Below are 18088 nucleotides of genomic sequence, written 5' to 3'. Positions count from 1 at the left end.
CTGTCCCTCTGTGACTGTGCCAGGATTCACCATCACCTGTAGATCTGCAAATAGCAAATTGAATGTGTAATAAAGCTTCCAGTCATACTTGTGGGTAGAGAATCCTCTGAGTTTATAGCATAGAATAATTACCAGTGACTTCTAAAGCGACACCAGGTTCTCCAGTATATTTTCCACCATCAAGGTCAGTCAGGAACCTGAATCGGTATGTTCCTAAATCAGTTTCTCTCAGGTGGTTTATTCTAAAAGTGCAGTCACTGTTATTATTCCCCTGATACTCCACACGGTGAGAGTACTCTGGGTCCTTGGACAGGTCCTTAGGCTCCTGTGGCTTCTTCCAGTGAATATACCAGAAGGTTTTCTGCACTGTGTGAGATGTGGGATATGAGTAAGTGCAGCTCATGTCTATTGAAGACTCCTTTAAGGCACAGATTCTCTCAGGGGTGTAAGTCACTCCCCATCCCCTCTGGCTCAGAACACCTGAAAAACACACACACACACACACACATACATACACACACACGCAGACACACATACACGCACATACACACACACACACAGGCGCACACACACACACATGCGTACACATACACACGAACACATGTATACATACACATACATACACACACACATGCGTACACATACGCAAATGCAGACACACACACATAAACACACACACACACACACAAATTCATGCATGCACACACACAAACACACTGCTCAGAAATCCTTTAAAACACAGATGTGTTGGCAACATGACATATAAGGGATTCAATTAACAAAACTTTAAAATAACTGCACCTAACTTCTCCAAAACTATGGAACATCAATAATCGTACTTGTACTTCAATACTAACTGATGTCAGTAGATGGCAGTAGCCACTGATCAACATGAGTTTCACAGGTACAGGAAGTCTTGCTTTGTAGCTAGCTTTGCTGGAATGAAGTAGCAAACCAAGCAAGTTATGAGTGAGTGTCTGCGTATACCGTCGGCCCAAAACTGTTATGTTTTGCTTGCAGTGAAAACAAACTGCTTTCATTTAAACGTGGCACCGGAATACTTGTGTCGTCATTCTAAGAATGCAACATGCACAATCAACAGCTCCGATCATCTAGTACAGCCACAGATATTTATATCATGCCTCTGTCTCAGTTTCAATGCTGAGTGTGAAGAGGAACTTCATCTTAAAGGTTCTTTCTGTTTTCCCGTCTCTTCAGTTGAGCGATGTTGCACTACTCTAAATTAATGTACTGTAGAACATTATTTTATATGCATTACATATATTCTTTAATGCAATTTTGTTGCTTCTGATTCAGTTAATGAAGGGAGACTAATAAATAGGAACACATGCTGATAAATACTGTATATGTAGACAGAAACATCAGAACAACATTTGGAAAAAATCACACAAACAATTTACCTGACACGGAGAGGACGATTACCAACAAGGTATTGAAGAGCATGTCTGCATCAGATTGAAAATATTTATCCAAATACACATATACAGGTGTTGATTATTATTTACACTGTGAAAATGAACAGCACAAACAACGACTGTCAGAGTATTCTATTAATTTGCAGAAATAGCAGAATAACAATTACTACACAAGCACACACAGTGAGTTAATGTGCTGCTAATGCCTAAAAATGCTTTGTGTTTAATGAAGAGCTCACAAAGATTCCAGAAAGCAGATACTCAAACAGCCTTTTACTTGATGAATGATATTTTTATGGAAGAAGCAGCAATCATTTCTTGTCAGAAAATGCATTTTATTTTATATTTGATTCCAGTTCAATCTTCTTGCACCACAAAATATTGTGACATAATTTTGACTAAATGAAACAATTTGATAATACACTTGTCATGGTTCTGGGGTGCAGTGGCCTTGTGCTGCCACTAGAAGGCACCCGGCGTCTGAGAATTTCTTAATTTGTTTCAGGTTCCCATTTATTTTCACCTGGGGAGGTGCCTTTATAAGCGCTGACAGAACAGCGATCAGCGCTTCTGTGTTAAATCCCTTTTTCACAAGGCTGGTAAGGTATAGGTGCTCGGTGGACTCGGGACAGAATTGTGTTCGTGGGTGATTTTAAAGGCGTTCAGTCTCTTAGCGCAGTGAGCTCATTCTGACGCCTTAGAGTATTTGTACTTTTATTTTGAGCTCGTGTGAGCCGTTGGGTATTGGGACGTTGTCCCTGGTTCTGTATTTTGTTTGTGTTTTTCTGAGCTGCGTTTCAGGGTTTTCTTTTGCTGAGTAATTTTGCTACTCAGTTGTCTATTTTCTTTTAAGACCAGTTTTGGGTTTGGGACCAGAGCTTTGCCTCTGTACCACTGGTCCCCTTCTTTTTTGCCCTGGTTTTCACGGATCGTTTTTGGTTTCGTGAGCCAGTTTTACGGCTGGACAAGGTTGTCCTTCGGAGTTGCTTTTTACTCCGTGTTTTTTTTTTTTTTTATGATCCTGTGTGTGTGGGAGTTGCTCTCCCAAGGATCTTATTTTTGTGTTTTAGTTTCTGGTGTTCCCTTTCCTTTGTCCTTAAGGGACTTTGTGGTTAACGCTTCCTGTAGCGTTAGCTTTTTCGTTCCCCTATATTAGTCGCTCCTGGTTCTCCAACCCCCACCATTATAACACTTACCAGGAGAGAATTCTGATTTGGCCTCAGTGGTTTGCTAATGAGCCATTAGTATTAAACAGCCTTGCAGACAGAGCAGTGTGGCTGAATATGATCGTAAATTAAGTGCTTCACACTAAAAATAAAAGTAGAATGTATTACAGATCTGACTCACTTCCTGAATGTCATACTCATTTTAGATTTTATCAGATACAAACGTTTGAATAAAATATACGGAGTCTTTGCTTTGTGTCTGGACGAGACCAGTCGTGCCTTTTAAAAAAGACTGGGTAATTCTCATTTCTTTGCCCCCACAGTATTATTGAAATTCAGATGTCAATAATTATGTTCATTTTTGCATATTGCATGTTTTTGGACCGTGGGAGGCAACCGGAGTACCCGGAGGTACATGCAAACTCCAGACAGAAAGGCACCAAACCGAGATGCCTTCTTGCTGTGAGGCAACAGTGTTACCCACTGCACCACCGTGCCACCCCTATTCCAATACATGTACAGTAGAGGTTAAAATAAAAGTGACTGTAAAAGGTGTGATAGGCACCAGGCACAATAATACATTCATACATTCAGGAGCCCTATACAAAATCCATTACCTAAACCAGATTATTTAATTCAGTTTAGTAAAAGATCTTCCAAGAAATTAAACTGAAATGTACATACAAGACTCATCTATTTTAATAAATGCCCCATCTACAGATATATTGAATGTATTTCATCCATCAATCCCTCCTAGGTAAATATTACTGCCACAAACAGCATGCTTTACCATTGCTACCATACGTAGCTCAGTCGTGTTCATGTTTCATGCATCAAATTTTTGACATGAAGCCGAAACATCAACAAAACGCTGCTGTAGCTTAGCCTATAACCCGCTTATTAACATAAAGATTGCACACACTGTACTTTCACAGAAGATGAAAGGAGTGGACAGGCATAGTTTTCCTATCTTTGTGTATGGCAGCAGTGCAGTATGGTGGTTTGGGGGTCCAGAGTGTGGCTCTGGGAGCTCTGAGGTTGCAGTTTCCATCCCCACCTGGAGCACTGCTCTGGGGCCCCAAAGCGGGTACTGTGAGGTGCCCCTGCTTGGCTCTTTTGTGCAGAGGAGTAGCTGGCATGGCTGTGGGTGAAGCTGCCTAATTTCAGGCGAGTGCCACCCTGACCACAGACAGTTAAAGTGCTGCTCACTTCCTGCAGCCTGTTCTATTCTTTATTTTATTTCACAGCTCAGTTTGGTTGGGGTGGAGCAGCGCTGTTTCTGTGGTTGATGTTCATGTGACCTTTTAGAACTTTGGCTTTGCTTTGCCTGTTATAAGGTCCTTCATGCACATAATTAGTTGCATTTCAATGCTGATATTTAATGAGGATGACTTTTACTACATACAATTTATTGAATAGTATTATTATAGTATCTATAGTATCAAAACATGATGGCCATATGAAGAAAATCATGATACTATTTTTCAGTACAGAGGTTCTAGGTTCACAGTGCTTTACACTGCTCAAATAATCCATAATACATTGATACTCAAAATAAAACAATGTATGTAAAAAAATAAAATAAAATATGCATTCTTTCAAATACCTAAAACCAGACAGAAACTTAAATATGGGCTCAATACAACAAGTCAATGTAAATTAACACTGTTTTATAAACATCTAGGAACTAACCTTTGAAAGTGACTTGAGTTTGGAGATTATAATCTGCACATACCATAATACAATATGATCCTGTAATATCTTCAGACATGGATCTGGAGGACTATACAAAGAACACGTGCGCACACACACACACACACACACACACACACACACATTATTTCAAGAATGAAATTTAGTTTCACAAAAGTTTAAACGATGGCAAAATCTATCATTTTCTTCAGGAATAGAGCACACCAGTAAATGCAGTTCATTTACAGTTCTGCACATGTCATAAAGACAAAGAAATCTACTCATCTCTGTTGCAGAGCTGAGCATGAACAGGAACTTCAGATCATTTCTATGCTCTACATTTCACAATCCTATGCTCTGCATTTCATCACCCTATGCTCTACATTTTACTGCACATGTGTGGTAAAAACAAATGTAATAAAATTCTGCTCAGACTAGAATCTCTAAACCAAATTCAAATTCAAATTCAAAATAACTTTATTTATCCGGTAGGAACTTCATTTGTGTAAAAGCGTCAGTACATGCTCAGCACATAACTGGACAAACGACAAACAGAGATTATTCAACATACAAATGTATCTTAAAACAGTTTAAGATGTCCGCCTATAGGGCACCTAAACAATGTATGTGATCATGTGTGTAAGATTTAGATTCCCATTTCCTGTAACATATGTCTTTAATTTTTAGCTTTCCCAGTCTAATGAGTAAAACAGGTTATATCAAATCATAGTAATTCTAAATAGATTTTAGCTTCTGATAGATATTGTAACCCCTGTAAACTGGCATTAATAAGCAGAACTGAAGTAACTAAATTGTTTACCTGAGGCAGAGAGAAGGGCTTACAAAAATACTGTTGAAGTTGTCTGCAGCATGCATCGGCCTGAACATATATATAAAAAACATAACTTATATTATTGCCTTTTGTTTTGTTTGTTTTTTAAGCCATAACCAAAATTCCACAAAATGAATCACTGATATTCAGCGTTTAACAGATAACATGGAAAGTAATAAAATAAAGAGCTGCTGTCAGTAAAAAGTAATATTTATTTATTTATTTATTTACTTTTACATCATTTTAATTTTAAGAAAGCTAATTACTGTTTAACGAATGCTGTGCATGTTTTCCCCACTGGTCACATAGCCACCGTTCAGCAGTGAGAGAGACTGACCTCCATTAGGATCACTAGATTAGCACAGAATAAAGCACTCGCTGTAATCCGTAGATCAGAGAATAACAACACTGTACTTAAATTTCTCCACTGTTTAAAAAAATGCAATAAATGTAACAAAAATCAAAGATGTCTTCTCTCAATTTCTATCAAGGCACTCTATTGAATCATATACATTATTTTACAACTCAATGAAAAAATGCGTTAACAGCCATTAAGAATAAAACAGGGCTAAATTGTGCACTTACGCTGGTAGAGGAGGTGTGATCTTAACGGTTTTCAAACTGTCCCTTGACAAATTGTCCCCATGACAAGGCCCTGCTGACAGGCTCATATTTCTGAACAGAAAGTGCAATTGGACTCAGCTGTGCAGGACCCGCAGAAGTTCTCCTAGAGCGGGCTAAGTATCTGTTTTTTGCCATTAGTGTAGCTAGATTAGACTTCTCCCTGTTTTGTAGTTTGCCCAGCATTAGTTTTGGTGTTTGTTTGTGTAGTGTAGTATCTTATTAGCCTCATTTGCTCTAACTGCATCAGGCAGGTATTGTGTGGAGCTAGTTAGCTGCTTGGCTTGTGGGGTAATTGCTCAGTCATCAGCTGCTATTCATTTGGTAATTAGAGCTTGTAGTCTGGCTTGGAGCGACGCTAGCGTCGCTTCCTCCCAGTTAGTTATTGCATCTCTATCCTTCTGCCATCACCCTTCCTCTCTCTACTCCCTGTCCTCACTGCTATGCTATGTGTCAACCCCATCCCAACCTGTTCTCTCCCCTACAGAACTCGCTTCTGCAGGCGAGGCCCCCCGCGGGGAACCTCTCCAACCTTCGCTATCCCTGACCCCCTGTGACAACTTCACAGTCGCAGGAGGGCTATGGAACTGCCAGTCTGCTATGCGGAAGGCTGACTTCATTTCAGCCTACGCGTCCCTCCTCTCTTTACATTTCCTTGCCCTCACTGAGACCTGGATCACGCCAGGCAACACTGCAACCCCTGCAGCCCTCTCCTCCTCCTTCTCCTTCTCTCACACCGTGGTGGGGGCACAGGTTTGCTGATCTCTCCCTCCTGGAAATTCTCTGTTCTCCCCCTCTCTCACCTCTCCATCTCTACCTTTGAATACCACTCTGTCTCAATCACCTATCCTGTTAACTTGTATATTGTGGTTATCTATCGCCCTCCAGGGCCCCTGGGAAGCTTCCTCGATGAGCACGACACCCTGCTGAGCTCCTTCCCAGAGGATGGCACCCCACTGATCCTCCCACCGCCCTACCACCTGTGCTCTTGACCCCATCCCTACCTCTCTCCTCCAGACTATCACACCTGACATCCTCCCATTTGTCACCTCCCTTGTGAACTCCTCCTTGTCTTCTGGATGTTTCCCCTCTTCCTTCAAGCTGGCCCACATCACCCCACTGCTGAAAAAGCCCTCTCTGGATCCCTCCATCATCCAGAACTACCGTCCTGTTTCCCTTCTCCCTTTCCTATCCAAAACAATTGAACGAGCTGATTCTAACCAACTCTCCTCTTTTCTCTTACTAAACAACCTCCTGGACCCCCACCAGTCCGGCTTCAGACCTGGCCACTCGACAGAGACCGCACTCCTCTCGGTCAGTGAGTCGCTTCACGCCGCACAAGCAGCCTCCCATTCATCTGTCCTGATCCTCCTAGACCTTTCTGCTGCCTTTGACACAGTCAACCACCCCATCCTCCTGTCCTCCCTGGCAGCTATGGGGATCTGTGGCACAGCACTAGACTGGATCGAGTCCCACCTCTCCGGTCGCTTCTTCCAAGTCGCCTGGGCTGGTGCAGTATCGGCACCTCGCCCCCTTGCCACAGGAGTTCCCCAGGGCTAGGTCCTTGGTCCCCTCCTATTCTCCCAGTACACACAATCTCTTGGTCCTGTAATCTCTGCCCATGGGTTGTCCTATCATTGTTATGCCGATGACACCCAACTCTTTCTCTCCTTCCCCCCCTCTGACACACAGGTCTCTGCTCGCATCTCTGCTTGCCTGAGGGACATCCAGAGCTGGATGGATAACCACCATCTTAAGCTGAACCCAGGTAAGACAGAGATGATCTTCATCCCTGCTCCATCCTCTAACCTTCTCGACTTTTCCATTTCCCTAGGGGACACCGTGGTGTCATCATCACCCACCGCAAAAAACCTTGGAGTGGTGATGGATAACAGACTGTCCCTCTCCCAGAACATCACGGCGGTGAGTCGAACGTGCAGGTTCTTCCTGTACAACATCCGGAGAATCCGCCCCTTCCTCACCACCTACGCAACCCAGCTCCTGGTTGAAGCGATGGTCCTGTCCTGCCTGGACTACTGCAACTCGCTGCTGGCTGGTCTGCCAGCATCCGCCATCAGACCCCTGCAGCTCATCCAGAATTCTGCAGCGCGTCTGGTCTACAACCTCCCCAGACATTCCCATGTCACCCCCCTGCTCACTGACCTCCACTGGCTGCCTGTTATGGCTCGCATCAAATTTAAGACCTTGGTGCTTGCATACCAGGCAGCTAAGGGGTCAGCACCAGGGTACATCCAGAGGATCATCAGACCCTACACACCAGCCAGACCTCTCCGTTCTGCCACCTCTGGACGCTTGGCACCTCCCCCTCTTCGCGTCTGTACTTCCCGCTCCCGTCAGCTGTCTGTCCTGGCCCCTCGCTGGTGGAATGACCTCCCCGTGGCGGTCAGAACAGCAGAGAATCTTACTACCTTCAAACGCAGACTAAAGACTCATCTCTTCAGGCTGCACCTCTCCCCACCCCTCCCTAGCCTATAGTTTAGCTCAATGTACCTAGTTAGGATAATACGATTACGTTAGTTTATTTGGCAGGATTGTTTTTGCCTGATTAGGCAAATGTGATTCCAGTGCTAGTTTGTACTTGGTAGGATTGTTGTTTGCTGAACAGGTTACTCTAGAGGGGTGGAGTCCTGATCGATGTGGTCACTTCTGGCACTACGATCTTTACTTTACTTCAGTGTGTTTCTTTTGCACCTCTGCACCTTGAACTAATGCACTTGTTGTATGTCGCTCTGGATAAGAGCGTCTGCTAAATGCCTGTAATGTAATATAATGTAATGTAACATGGCAGACTGACTGTGATGAATGCAACGCTTTAAGAATAATTGTTTCTATTTATAAATATTATTACATTTTATTTTAACCAGGATTGTCTCGTTGAGATTCAAAATCTCTTTTTCAAGAGTGTCCTGGCCAAGACACGTAGCAGCTCATGCAGTTTAACAGTTAAATGACAATATAAAATCAAATTATAAACAACAAAGATTATTTTACAAGAATGTAACTTCTCTGTGTAATTTGACATATTGGTACACAATAATGAATATAAAAACATTAAAGAGCTACACGAGCATCACAGCTGTGTAAAATAGGTTAACAGTAGTTTAAAAGCCAGAACAAAAGACAGAACCATGTTCCAATGCGAATGACAATATTTTGCTGCTGTAGCCTAGCCTATAACCCCCAGATCAACATAAAGATTGCACTTACTTTCGCAGAAGATGTAAGGAGCACACAGGTGTAGTTATCTTTGTGAAAGTATCACAGCTCTGGTGCCTCAAAGCGGGTACTCTGAGGTGCCCCTGCTTGGCTCTGTTGTGCAGAGGAGTAGCGGGCGCGGCTGTGGGTGAAGCTGCCTAATTTCAGACGAGAGCCACCCTGACCACAGGCAGTTAATGCGCTGCTCATTTCCTGCAGCCTGTTCTATTCATTTTTTTTTTCCACATCTCAGTTCAGTTGGGGTGGAGCAGCGCTGTTTCTGTGGTTGATGTTCATGTGACCTTTTAGAACTTTGGTTTTGCTTTGCCTGTTATATGGTCCTTCATGCACATAATTAGTTTCATTTCAATGCTGATATTTCATAAAGATGACTTCTACTACTGTTACGTCCCCAGCCTCTGCTTGCCTAGGTAGTGCAGGTGGAGGTAATACCTAATTGCTCAATTGCTTGATTGCCTCCACCTGCCTGTGGCCTAATATAAGCCCTGCAGTATGAGGCTGGGGAGATCTTCATTGAGGTTTCTTTTGTGTGGTTTGTGTTTGGTAGGTTTTTGTGAGGTCTCTTTTGTTTTGTGAACTTTGTGGGTTTATGTTTGTTTTAGTTTGTGTTTTAGATTAATAAATGTCCTAGTTTGTGTTTTTAGATCAGTTTCTGTCTGGTTTTTGGTGCTTTGGACTCTGATGTTGCGGCCCTGCGAGCCGGCTGAAACACGACATACAACCACTTGTACGGTTAGTTGTGTTAGTTATTGTATCTTTCACATTTCACAGAGATGAACTAGATAGAAACAGTAAATTTGGGCTTAATACAACAAGGCAATGTAAAATGTGAAACTAAAACACTGTTTTAAAAGATTTTGGACCTTGCCTTTAAAAGTGACTTGAGTTTGGAGATTATAATATGCATTAATCTGCATTATAATCTTCCCATTCAATGTGAGAGAATACATGTGCATGTACATGAGTTATGAGTGTGTGTGTAACAGGGTTATATAAACGTGTAACGGTGTCACAGGAGCATGTATGCAGCAGGGTTACATGAACATGCATGTTGCAGCAGGGTTACATGAACATGCATGTTGCAGCAGGGTTACATGAACATGCATGTTGCAGCAGGGTTACAGTACTTTGGGAAAAATCCTCCACCAACAGCTCTTTATAAAATGGATAATCTAGCAGAAACAGACAGCAGTTCTGTAAAGTTAAAAACAAAAAGAGACTCTTTCACCCTGATCTCCACCATTTCTCATTCTCTGCAGATTCTCTCCTCTGTGTGTTTTAATCCCACACTGAGGCCTCGTCAGCTCTCTGATGCACAGAGTTTGTGTCGCTGGCTGCGTTTGTCACTCTCTGAAGGCTCTGCTCTGAGGTGAGACACAGGAAGAGACTCAGTCACACACAAGTGTGCCTCCAGCTGCACTTATATACTTTTTTTTTTCAAAATTGTGGTGGTCAAGACATCTTACAGGTGATGCACTACATGCGCATGTACATGAGTTATGAGCGTGTGTGTAACAGGGTTATATAAACGTGTAACGGTGTCACAGGAGCATGTTGCAGCAGGGTTACATGAACATGCATGTTGCAGCAGGGTTACAGTACTTTGGGAAAAATCCTCCACAAAGTAACAGACCTTCAGGAGCTGTAGATGAGCCGTCCCAGACAACATTTCACAACAACATCCCTACCAGCTCCTCTGAATTAAAGTGAGTTGGTAAAATTACTGCATGTCTCCCTGATATTTAATAGTGAATTTCTAATCATATGTCTTCTCAGTGATGATTGATTTCCAGACGTTTCTGCACTGAAAACGCTTACCTCATACACGCAACAGCAGCAACGAGTGCAACAGCCACTGTGATTCCAACAACCGTCCACACAAGCACTGTCCTATCCCCTACTGCAAATAAGCAGACATAGTACCAGAGACTGTAATACAGAGTGACTTAAAAATAAGTGCATACAACTGGAAGACTGGAAGGACAATGCCAGACCAGGAAATCAATGAAATAGCAGATAAATCTGTGTAGGCTAGTACAAGTTAGCTGAGAGAGCTGTGTGGGCTAGCACCAGAGACTGTAAAAAATATGGACAAAGCTACTGTGACGTCACCCATTGACTCTCCGTGGGTCTCCGAAAATACGTTTTGAAGCTCAATGGCGGGCGCGGCCATTTTGGAGTTGGAGCCAAAACCACAGAGTTTAAAAGCCGCTCTGTGATTTTTACAATTTGATTGACAGTCCGGTGCGGAAAAGCCCATCAACCTGAACGAGGCTAGCTGACTGTCTGCCGTTATGTTTTAAAATATATTATCAGATGTTTACGGAGTTTAATTTCCATCCGTGACTGTACTGTCATGTAATCACGTTATATGTATGACATTAAAAATACAATTAGGCTATGTTCAGTTATCTTCAATTCATGTTTCTCAGCAAAACGAATATGCTTAACTAGCATATCAGCTTGCCAGTGAGCTAGGTAGGCTATCCGTGGTTAGCTCACGCATTAGCAATATGAACCACAGGGGAAGAACATTGACTACACTGATGGTCAATCAATCGGAGATGTGTAGGCTACTGGTGATATGGCTAGGCTAATTTTCGTATAACTGTCTGGTAGATCTGCTGTTAACCGAGCAAGTTATCGTCGTAGGTTTTCGCCAGTCAGTTAATGAGCCAGTAACTGCTACTACTAGCTACTCCATCGCCGTTTGTGGTGTTCACTTGCAGGGTGACGCTAGCTGACCGATCGTTCGCAAATCACTTTCTACCGAATAAAAATTAACACTGTCAGCGGTTATTAACAAATCTACCAAGTATTTTAATAACTGATCTGCAGGCGTGTAAATATGACAACGCACTTTGTACAGCAAGTTTTCCACCTGGTGCATGAAGACAAAAATAATGTAGCCTACGTTGAATTTCTAATTATTATTAGGCTATCGTTTTTTTCTTGTAAATCATCAAAACCAATGGAGAAAAGCCAATATACGCAAGGAGCCCCCAGAACCGATTCTGAGAACCACTGTCTTAAATGCCTAGCTTGTCGGTCTCTTAAATGCTAAAAACATATTCCTTTCTAAATGCCAAGATGGTTAATTTCGTTAAATTCTGTGTGTGTGATTTCAGCAAATGAACCTTGAGACTCTTAATTCGCTTCGTGAAACTGAAAAAGTGTTTATCCCAAAATCGGGATTATAGTAGCTTTGTCACATGCTTGAAGCATGGCCCAGGTAGACATTTACGGAATGTACACGACTGACAAGCCGCCAAACACGTTTGACAGATTGAATGTTTGCCGGTTAAGGTTAGCTAGCTAGTCAAACGGCTTGGTAGCCGAAGTTGCGAACTGTTTTAGCACAGGCTACTGCTGGTTTACCAAATATAGCAGGCTGATTACGCTTTCTGCCGAGTAATTATTTGGTTAAGTAGGCTAAAGGAAATAGTAAAAATGACTCGGCTACCGAAAAACTTAAGAGGAGGATTATTTTATGGTCGTCTAGTGCAGCTGTAAATAGCACACGCCATAATGAAATCACCACGAAATGGGATGCCTGCATTTTCAGACTTAGCACAGGCGGACCGTAGCCGGAGCCGCAATGGCAAGGCCAAGAAGCGCCACCGCCCACCCCAGTGACCATAGACTGTGGCCCCTACTGTAGCATAGTCCTCCGAAGTAATCCGGAAGTGACGCAAGCTGTACCTCATTGGTCCAGAACAAATATTGGCCCTGTGCCCAAATGATGCAATAAATCATAAAATAGACCCATGGACAGTCATAAGACGAATAAAATACACCTATTATGACTATTTGTTCTTGTGAGAAAAAATTAGTGGCTTTGTATTTTTATTGCATTTGTACCGTAGACTTACATGGAAACCGGATATGAAAACACCTATACTGGAGCCATCCGTAGTGGCGCTAGTGAGCAACCAGGAACTACAACACCAGGAAATGAGCTTCAAAAACGAAGTCTGGTTTTGGCCGCTTGGCTAGCACAGGAACCAGATATGGGCATGCATACCCTAATTCCCCCCAAAAATATAAACTATCATCTAAATGGGGGTGATGTACTGCAGATTGTTTTGGAGGTGATGAAATCCATATATGATTATCTATTATGACCTTTACAAGTAAGTCATACTTTCTTGTCTAGGTGAAGTCTGGTCCTAGTTATACATTATTTTCAGTGATACCATGACTAAAAAAATCAAACACGCAAGTAATCTATAACAGATTCTGAAACAGAAACAGTCACCTTTGTTCAAAAGAATAGAGATATTATTATAGATCACTTGTCACTCACCTTCTGTGTTGATTGACGCAGCAGTAGAATTCTGACCTCCATGTTTATTCCGTGCCTCATAGTAGTACTGTCCTCTGTTCCAGAATCTAAAGTTAGAAAAGTTCAAACTCCGTCCGGATCCTGCCTGCCAGACTCCAGTGTCATTCTTCTTAAACCAGGTGTAGTTCTGCACTGGTGGGTTGGCATCACTGCTGCAGGTCAGAGTCACTGAACTGCCCTCCACTATTTCACCAGAGGGGCTCACTGATACTGAGGTGTTCTTGGGAGCATCTAAAATCAATAGAGAAATGTGTTAAATTCCAAATAATTTCTCAATCGCTGTGATTTGTCTCAAATAGATTCATAACAATTTATTGCAAAGGAAAGTTTATAATGAAGCTGAAATAGCACATTGCAAATGTTTTTCTTTGTTTGGACTTGACTTGTGGAATCTGTAAAACATTCAGCAGTTCAAAAAATGTTATGCTGCCCCCTGCTGTCCAGCAATGTGTTCAACATACACACAAGTAAAAAATCAGGTATCAGGCTTGAACACAGATCATATCTTCTGGATCTGCAGTAAGCTTAGGGTGAGAATAAGAAATCAACACAAGAAATACGTCTACTACTACGTCTTGGTTCTTGGGAGAATCTGTAAGAGGAAACCATGGTTTTGTGTGAAATGTAAACTTGAGTAATCTGCACAGTTTAACTGTACATCAATGATGAAACTTTTCAAACATGTGGGAATGGAAAAACTCTCATTTCAACAGTGATGATAGCATCACAAATAGTGTGGAACACACAAGTTTGGCCCCTTGTACTCACATCTCACATTAAGAGCCACTGCAGGGGAATGAAGCTCATAGCCTTTCACAGCACAGGAGTATCTGCCTGCATCTTCACTGCTGGCTGTGAACTGGTGACTCTGATCAGTGAAGGACAGAGGAGATCCGTCCCTGTACCAGATGAAGGCTGGGCTGCCAGTCAGAGTGCAGGTGGTGCTACAGGTCAGTCTCACACTCTGTCCCTCTGTGACTGTGTCAGGATTCACCATCACCTGTAGATCTGCAAATAGCAAATTGAATGTGTAATAAAGCTTCCAGTCATACTTGTGGGTAGAGAATCCTCTGAGTTTATAGCATAGAATAATTACCAGTGACTTCTAAAGCGACACCAGGTTCTCCAGTATATTTTCCACCATCAAGGTCAGTCAGGAACCTGAATCGGTATGTTCCTAAATCAGTTTCTCTCAGGTGGTTTATTCTAAAAGTGCAGTCACTGTTATTATTCCCCTGATACTCCACACGGTGAGAGTACTCTGGGTCCTTGGACAGGTCCTTAGGCTCCTGTGGCTTCTTCCAGTGAATATACCAGAAGGTTTTCTGCACTGTGTGAGATGTGGGATATGAGTAAGTGCAGCTCATGTCTATTGAAGACTCCTTTAAGGCACAGATTCTCTCAGGGGTGTAAGTCACTCCCCATCCCCTCTGGCTCAGAACACCTGAAAAACACACACACACACATACATACACACACACGCAGACACACATACACGCACATACACACACACACACAGGCGCACACACACACACATGCGTACACATACACATACATACACACACACATGCGTACACATACGCAAATGCAGACACACACACATAAACACACACACACACACACAAATTCATGCATGCACACACACAAACACACTGCTCAGAAATCCTTTAAAACACAGATGTGTTGGCAACATGACATATAAGGGATTCAATTAACAAAACTTTAAAATAACTGCACCTAACTTCTCCAAAACTATGGAACATCAATAATCGTACTTGTACTTCAATACTAACTGATGTCAGTAGATGGCAGATGACAGGTGACTCTGATCAGTGAAGGACAGAGGAGATCCGTCCCTGTACCAGATGAAGGCTGGGCTGCCAGTCAGAGTGCTGGTGGTGCTACAGGTCAGACTCACACTCTGTCCCTCTGTCACTGTGTCAGGATACACCATCACCTGTAGATCTGCAAATAGCAAATTAAACCTGTAAAAAGGCATCTCTCCTATCCTCACTCTTCCATTTGTACTTGTAGGAGGAGAATCCTCTGAGTTTATAGCATAGAATAATTACCAGTGACTTCCAAAGCGACACCAGGTTTTCCAGTATATTTATCATGGGCGGTCACGAACCTGAATCGGTATGTTTTTGAATCAGTTTCTCTCAGTTGGTTTAATCTAAAAGTGCAGTCATTGTTCTTATTCCCCAGGTACTCCACACGGTCAGAGTACTCTGAGTCCTTGGACAGGTCTTCAGGATCCCATATCCTGCACCAGCCATTAATAAACCAGAATGTTCTCTGCACTGTGTAATCTGTGGGATATGAGTAAGTGCAGCGCATGTCTACTGAAGACCCCTTTAAAGCAGAGATTCTCTCAGGGGTGTAAGTCACTCTCCAACTCAACTGGCTCAGAACACCTGAAAACACACACACACACGCATGCACACACACAGCACATACACACACACACACACACACACACACACACACACACACACACACACACACACACACACGTGTTGGCAACATTACAGACCATGGATTCAGTTAACTGCGCCTAATATTTCCTCCAAAAATATAGAATGTCAGTAATTACATTACATTACATTACATTACATTACATTCATTTGGCAGACGCTTTTATCCAAAGCGACATACAAAAGTGCATTTTCATGATCGTAGACAACTGCTGAACACGGGTTCAGTAAGGTACAATTACTTATTTTGTACAGCTATTTCTAGCCGAGAACAATGAACACTATCCTGGTCTAACATCTGCAAAGCCAAACTAGGCAGAAGAATAAGCTACAGTATTAGGACGAATACAATTTACCAAGAAGTGCAGGGATGGGGCAACATGTAACAAGTGATAGGAAAAAGGGTTTGTTTTTTTTTTTTTAATATATACAGCATGGTGGTGGTTATTCTAGGTATAGTCTGAAGAGATGAGTCTTCAGGCCACGGCGGAAGATGGATAGTGAGGGGGAGGTTCGGAGAGGGACGGGGAGTTCATTCCACCACTGGGGAGCTAGGGTGGAGAAGCTCTGTGATCCCTTTGGGCGGGTGGGAGGGGTTGCAAGACGCCCTGCTGCCGCAGAGCGGAGTGGTAGAGCAGGCACATAGAATTGAGTCATGTCCTGCAAGTAGATGGGGGCTGTCCTGTTGGCGGCAGTGTAGGCAAGGGTCAGGGCTTTGAATCGGATCCTGGCAGCGACCGGTAGCCAGTGAAGTGATCGCAGCAGAGGAGTGACGTGGGAGAATTTGGGGAGGATAATTGTACACAGTCGACTGCTCTGGTATTTTAGTAAAATCAGAGATATTTCCGTCATGTCTGTCTCAGTTTCAAAGCCAGGTGTGAAGAGAAACTTCAGAGGAACCTCTCTTCTGGTGAAAAAGAGCAGTTGGATTGCTCAAAGCTAATGCCAGTGCTGTAGTACATCATGTTATGGAAACTATATGCATTCCTCTGCCAATTAAGGGTTAAGGGATTTGAAATTTTTCATATTTGCCGCTGATTCAGATAATGATTTTCACAAGGCAGGGACAATAATAATTACTGAAATCTTTTTGTAGACGGAAACATTAGAACTACTTTTGGAAAAAAAAAAAAAAAAGTTTTTACACAGATTACCTGACACAGACAGGAGGGTGAGGGTTACCAACAAGGTTTTGGAGAGCGTGGCTGGATCCGACTGAAAATAGCAATCCAAATACACATATACAGCCCTTGAATATGTAAAAATGAATGGCGGAAACAAACACTGTCAGAGTATTCTATTTATTCACATAAATACACAAGTCTAACAAATACTACACAAGTGCACACAGTGAGTTAATGTGCTGCTAATATCCCTAAATGCTCAGGTTTTTATGAAGAGCTCACACAGACCAGACAGAGACTCAAACAGGCTGTGACTTGATGCCTGATATTTGTATGGAAGAAACAGCATTCATTTCTAGCCAAAAAAAAAACCCATTTTATTTTATATTTGATTCCAGTTCAATCTTCTTTCACTATTATATATTGTGTCATAGTTTTGACTAAATGAAATAATATGATAATGCACTTACCAGGAGAGAGTTCTGATGTGGCCTCAGTGGCTTGCTAATGAGCCATTAGTATTAAACAGCCTTACAGACAGAGCAGTGTGGCTGAATGTGACCGCGAAGAAAGTGCTTCACACTAAATATAAAGCAGAATGTGCTGATGCAGATCTGACTCACTTCCCCTTTTTCAAATCATGCATATTTTAAAAGTTAACAGAGAAAAATGGCTGAATTAACGCAGGAATTCGCTTTGCGTCTGATCAGGACTAACTGTACATTTTTAGCTGCGACAGCGGCTCTATAGCCCTGCCTGTCGGTCGGTCGGTCGGTCGGTTGGTCCACAAAAACTGTCCCACCCCGTAGCAGCCACAGTTTTTGCCCCAGGAGGCTGAAATTTGGCACGGACGTTGGTCATGACCGAAGGTAGAGCTGAGTAACTTTCAAGGCCGATTGACCAAGAGGGGGCGTGGCGATGGGCGTGGCCTATCACAAAAAGGTGCATAACTCCCAAATGGATTCACAGATTTGCACAAGATTTTGTGGAAAGGTTTGTCATGAGCCAAAGAAGAGGTCTCATGTTCGTGTGAGGGTGTGTGGCGATGGGCATGGCCTATCACAAAAAGGCGCATAACTCTCGAATGGATTCACAGATTTGCACAAGATTTTGTGGAAAGGTTGGTCATGAACCAAAGGAGGTCACGTGTTTGTGGGA

At 42.6% G+C, this 18088-nt stretch overlaps 1 protein-coding gene and 2 long non-coding RNA genes across 3 annotated transcripts in view; all 3 read right to left on the bottom strand.

Annotated features, from left to right (window-relative positions):
- The window catches only part of LOC118232142 (basement membrane-specific heparan sulfate proteoglycan core protein-like), a 1449502-nt gene that overhangs the window by 36453 nt on the left and 1394961 nt on the right, over positions 1–18088 (bottom strand). The window lies entirely within an intron of this gene.
- On the bottom strand, positions 9921–13586 carry LOC118232392. The gene is made up of 3 exons (XR_004766271.1): positions 13291–13586; positions 10803–10884; positions 9921–10348 (listed from the first exon to the last, which is right to left on the bottom strand). It is a non-coding gene; the product is annotated as an uncharacterized LOC118232392 (long non-coding RNA).
- On the bottom strand, positions 14743–17672 carry LOC118232530. The gene is made up of 3 exons (XR_004766333.1): positions 17401–17672; positions 16961–17021; positions 14743–14773 (listed from the first exon to the last, which is right to left on the bottom strand). It is a non-coding gene; the product is annotated as an uncharacterized LOC118232530 (long non-coding RNA).

The sequence above is a fragment of the Anguilla anguilla genome, chromosome 1 (genome assembly GCF_013347855.1).
Source record: "Anguilla anguilla isolate fAngAng1 chromosome 1, fAngAng1.pri, whole genome shotgun sequence".
Classification (NCBI taxonomy): domain Eukaryota; kingdom Metazoa; phylum Chordata; class Actinopteri; order Anguilliformes; family Anguillidae; genus Anguilla; species Anguilla anguilla.
Note: the sequence above shows the minus strand (reverse complement) of the source record. Positions and strands in the feature narration are given on the sequence as shown.